Here is a 5,636-nt window from a genome sequence, read left to right as displayed (position 1 = left end):
TCTCACATAAGAACGAGATACTGCAGCAGCCTCGGTTTCAGAGGACCTCAGCTCTTCAATGCCCTGCCAAAACATTTGAGAGACATGCAAGACATGGATGCGGAGGTCTTCAAGACAAAACTTGACGCTTTCCTCTCCACGATACCAGACGAACCAATGGCTCGTAATGAGACGCAGTTTAGGGCAGCGATGTCAAATTCTCTTATACACCAGATGTGCCATCAAAACTCTTGATTGGACCATATCAGGTGGGGGAGAAGAGCCATGCAAGGAACGTGAAGAGAGCACAGCATAAAGACGGAAAATCACGGTGGTGCACCAGCATGACCGCAGCCACTTGGCTGAAACCCATAAATAAATAAATAAATAAATAAAAAATAAATAAATATGTATGTATATGCATGTGTTAATGTATGTTTGTATATATCTTTTATCTTTTCTTTTATGAATTTCAGCCAGAGGCTGATGCCATGCTGTCGCACCGCCTTTATTGCATCCGGGGACTTTTCCAGTATTGCTTCTGTTGAAGTGGCGAGTTGTACATTGGCGCTCTTCTTTGTGCCTCCTGCTGCGATGTGAGTTCAACCAGTATTGCAGATAAAAAACTGTCTAGATGTGTTTTGAAGACTACCATGTCTACACCTTACAGATTCCTGATGTACGGTGGTAAGGCGGTACAAAGTTGTGGGCCCTTGAATCCCAGGCTATTACAATATTGGGCTCGTATCCTCGATGCTGAAGATGGGACCTTTGGTGTTGTGCACTGCCATTCAGTTTTGGGATTGTTGTAGATTTCGATTCCGAAATTTGTAGCCAGACCATCCCTTATTTTCCATATGCATAGCACTGCATATCTCTCACGTCTCTTCTTCAGGGAGTAGAGTCCCAGTTCCTCTAACCTCTCCCAGTAGCCCATGTATTTTACTGAGTCTATCTTCTTCATGTAGTGGCATTGGATTACTTCTCGTTCCGCAATTAGTTTTACGCTCTATGGGGACCACAGTTGGGAGCAGTAGTCTAGACGACTGAGGACAAAGGTTCTCCAAGCAGGAGCATTGTGTTTCTATTCCTGGTTCTGAAGGATATAAGGATCCAATCTGCCACCCGTCTGCATAGTGTTGTGGATTCCCAGGTCACTCACAGACTCTAACTCTGGGATTACATTGCCTGCTGGTCCCATGTACTTCAACTGTAGCTTGTTTGTGTGCTGATGGCGGAATGCTTGAAATTTTGCGCCATTGAACTGCATATCATTCTCGTCAGCCCATTTATATATTGCGTTCAGGTCATTCTGCAGTCTTAGGATGTCAGTAGGGTCCTTGACCGCCTGCGATACTTCTGTATCATCGGCGAAGCTGGTGACTGTGGCTGACTCTATGGCCAACCGCAAACAGTCGTGGTCCTAGCACTGTTCCCTGGGGGACTCCACTGAGGATTGGTATCACTTCAGAGAGAGCACCATTTGCTGTGACATATAGGTATGTACACACACGCGCACACACACGCACACACACACACACTCACGCGCACATACACAGATACACACTCACGCACACATACAGAGAAACACAGAAACACATATTCATATATATATATATATATATATATATGGTCGTTTTTCTTCTAGTGCTGACTTAAGCCGCTCAAGTCGCTCGCTGTAGATCTCCGTTGTTATCCTTTGGTTTGGGTTTAAAAGTTCAAAGTGGATTAAACCTTTCCTATCCCACAACACCTTACGTGGGTGAACAAAAATGTCTGACAGCAATAGTGAGATTTATATATATATACATACATACATACATACATACATATATGTTTGTATGTGTGTGTAGCTTTGTATTTGTTTCCCAACAACGCATGAAAATCGGTGTTTATTTATGTTCCACTAACATAAACGTAATACAGATCGGCGAAAACAGCCTTATAAATTGTGTAACTGACTTAAAAAATTTACTTAGTACAAGTGTCGATTTGTTCGACAAAACCCTTCAAGAATGTTTCCAGCACGGCAGCTGTCCATTGACGGAAACGAAGAAAAGATAGAAATAAAAGATATAACAAGAACGTACGTCAGAGCCAGTCACGCCCGAATTGGGTGGAGGGAATCGGTGGTGCTATAAATATGCAAAGAGCTTAGTAAATGATAATCAGACATTAAAAGCACCAATTTAATGATAGTCAAGTAGACCAATGAGACTTATTTTGATCCACGTGTGCAAACATTGAGAAGCGACAGTGTTTACTGATTAACCATTATTCAACATACCACCTGCCATTTTCTCTTCACAAATTATGACCTGTAAATGTGTCTATGATATTTATCTGGAAGATTCTAACTCGACAATTATCTCGCTTGACCAATCACTTAGCGATGACAGGACAAATATGTGTTACTAATTAATGTCAGACATATCGAAGAATCTCTTCTCGAATATTCAATGTCAGTGATGCGCTTGTATGAACATATTTGGAACACTCACACACACACTCACACACACACACACACACACACACACACACACACACACACACACACACACACACACACACACACACACACACACACACACACACACACACACACACACACACACTCAAAAACATACATTCTTGGGGGTGACATGTTAAAATGAGCTTTATTCGGTTACCTGGGATATAGAACACAAAGATAAATCTGAAAACGAATACGAGGGTCGGTTGAAAAGTTCATAGGCTGGCCAAGATACTTTCATGGAATATGGCCAAATGAGATTCATTTTTCAATTTAACCCTCCTTGCAGTCCGTACACTTCTTTCATCGATGTTGTCGTGCTTGGATCTCATTGGTAAAGGAGCTTTCATTTTCATCAACAGCAGATATGACATCGTCTCTGCGATACTGGTTCCAGTCAAATGTTTTATCATGTTTAGGAACAGATGATGATAGTTAGATGGGTTCAAATCAGGAGAGTAAGTAGGATTATCAACCTGTTCAAAACCACAGTCACGCGCAGCGGGTATTGAAACCAAGTTCTTGTGTGCTGGAGCATTGTCCTGGTAAAACAAGAGGCCTTTCGTCAGTTGTACTAAGCGTTTGACAGTAATAGCCTTTCGTACGTGCCTCAGCGTTGATGGTGTGGCCTTTATGAAGATAGTCACTAATCACAGTCCTTTCTGTATCCCCAAAAGCTGAGGCTATCACCTTACCTGCAGACGAAACCATCTCGGGCTTCTTTGAAGCAGGTGAGGAGGGATGTTTTTACTGTGTGTTTGTTTCTTTTTATGTCAAGTTATAATAAAAATACATTTTTCATTAAAATGAAGGGTTACTCGATACTTTTTGTAAAGTACTTATTTATTTTTCACGAGCAAGAATAGATTTAACTGATGACTTAGCAGGTCTAAACTTCGAAGTTACAGTGAACATTATTCTAGTTTTTATAGCCTATAAAAATTATATATATATATATATATATATACACACACACACAAATATGTGACTGTGTGTTTGTGTGTATGTGCTGTGGGTGTGTTATGTCTGTGTTGTGATGTTTAGACAACATTTGGCGAAAGGAATGCCCCGCCTGTCTGGCTTTGGCCTTAGTAATGGATAGCGGAGCAATTATTCAGGAATTGGAGATGAGAGCAGGCAATGCATTACTATAGAAATGGCACCAGGCATATGTGAGCAAAATAAACAAATTCTCAAGATCTAAAGTATTCATTGTATTGCCCTGCTAATTACAGCTGCACTTCAGCTTGTAGTGAAGATTGCATTGATAATCACTGCATCATTGTATCGACCAGGCTATCGGATGTTATACACCACTGGTTACAATGCACTTCCTCGTGTTGTAGATTTTAAATGATGCCGTCTTACTGGTTAGAATGGCGGTCGTATGGTGTATGAGTGATCGAGATCATGGAATTCCCCTTTAACAGAACGCTAGTCTGTTGCAGGGTTGCTCATTTGCACCTGAGTGGACTGGCGCAACATCAAGCGAAATGTTTTGCTCAAGAACACAACGCACCGCATGGAGCAAGAATCGAAATCATGATATTGCGAGCAACACCCTTACCGCTTGGCTACACACGTTCATAATAAACGAAAAATATTTTGGCTACAGTGTGGGTGAAATAGAACTCAAACATTCCTTGAGAACATTAATAGTCTTTGGAACCACTGGTAAGCTGTGTTGATATGAAGGTACAAAGTCGTTGTTTATTTTTTTGACTTTTGTGCGTTGAAAATTTTGTGCTGTATAGAAAACAGAGATATGGTTGCAATTCTGGGAGGTTCGGTTTTGGAGAAGAAACGTTCAGAAGAAAAATTATCTGGACGTAGGACTCGGTAGTAACCCACCCTCCTACAAAATCGAGAGGAGCAGAAATAGAAATGCGAATGCTTATTTGTCCTTCCATCACTAAGTGGTTGGCCAATTATAAAGCGAGATAATTGTCGAGTTAGAATCGTCCAGGTGAATATCATAAACATATTTTCAGGTATTTATTTGTGAAGAGAAATTGGCAGGCGATATGTTGAATATTGGTGAATAAACTGGAACTCCGTCGGTTACGGTGCCAAGGGTTCCAATTGATCCGATCTACAAAACAACATGTTCGTGAAATTAACGTGTAAGTGACTAGGTGGCTGAGCACTCCACAGACACATGTACCCTTAACATAGATCTCAGGGAGATTTAGTGTGATACAGAGTGTGACAAGGCTGGCTCTTTGAAATACAGGCACTTTCCATTTTTGCCAGCTGAGTGCACTGGAGTAACGTGAAACAAAGTAACTTGATCAAGGACACAACGCCTCGCCGGGAATTGAACTCACAACTTTACGATCATGAGCTGAATGCCCTAACTACTAAGCCACGCGCCTTCCTTGGGTGAATAGTGTGCACCGAATAAGTAGAAAACAAAGCACATTGTTATAGCGCCACAGGAGAAGCCATGACATATGGTGGTGACTGAAACATTATAAGTTTGAATTATGATTGCTGCGATGATTTGTTGAAAGAAGCATAGGACAGTGTAGTAGTGGTAAGGGAGGAATCATGTTTGTATTCCACAGGTTGTAACATATTGGTGAATGAAACTTAGCAAGTTAGATCAAAGATTGTTGTGATAGAGGATATTGGAATATGTATGAGTAGCACCAGACTGTTGCTATGGACATAGTTTCAATGTGATTTTATATATGAAATGTGTAGAAGGGTCAGTGAATAGAGACAAGTTAAAAAGTTTCTGGTTTGATAGAGGAAACGAATAAGTCTTTTATTTGTGAAAGTAACTTGGCAATCTTGTATATGTGAATTTCACCAAACATCTATTCAGCACTACTGGTGACGTGTTCTATTCATAGACACGCACGCACACACACACACACACACACACACACACACACACACACACACACACACACACACACACACACACACACACACACACACACACATAGTTTCTCTCACTCTCTTTACGTATGTGTCATATATATATTTATATATGAATATGTATATGTGTATTTACGTGAGTATTTATATGTATGCATTTATGTGGATATATATATATATATATATGTATATATATATATTATATATATACATTATATATATACATAGAGAGAGAGAGAGAGAGAGAGAGAGAGAGAGA

This window comes from Octopus bimaculoides, chromosome 5, assembly GCF_001194135.2.
Source record: "Octopus bimaculoides isolate UCB-OBI-ISO-001 chromosome 5, ASM119413v2, whole genome shotgun sequence".
Lineage (NCBI taxonomy): Eukaryota > Metazoa > Mollusca > Cephalopoda > Octopoda > Octopodidae > Octopus > Octopus bimaculoides.
This window is presented reverse-complemented; position numbering follows the sequence as displayed.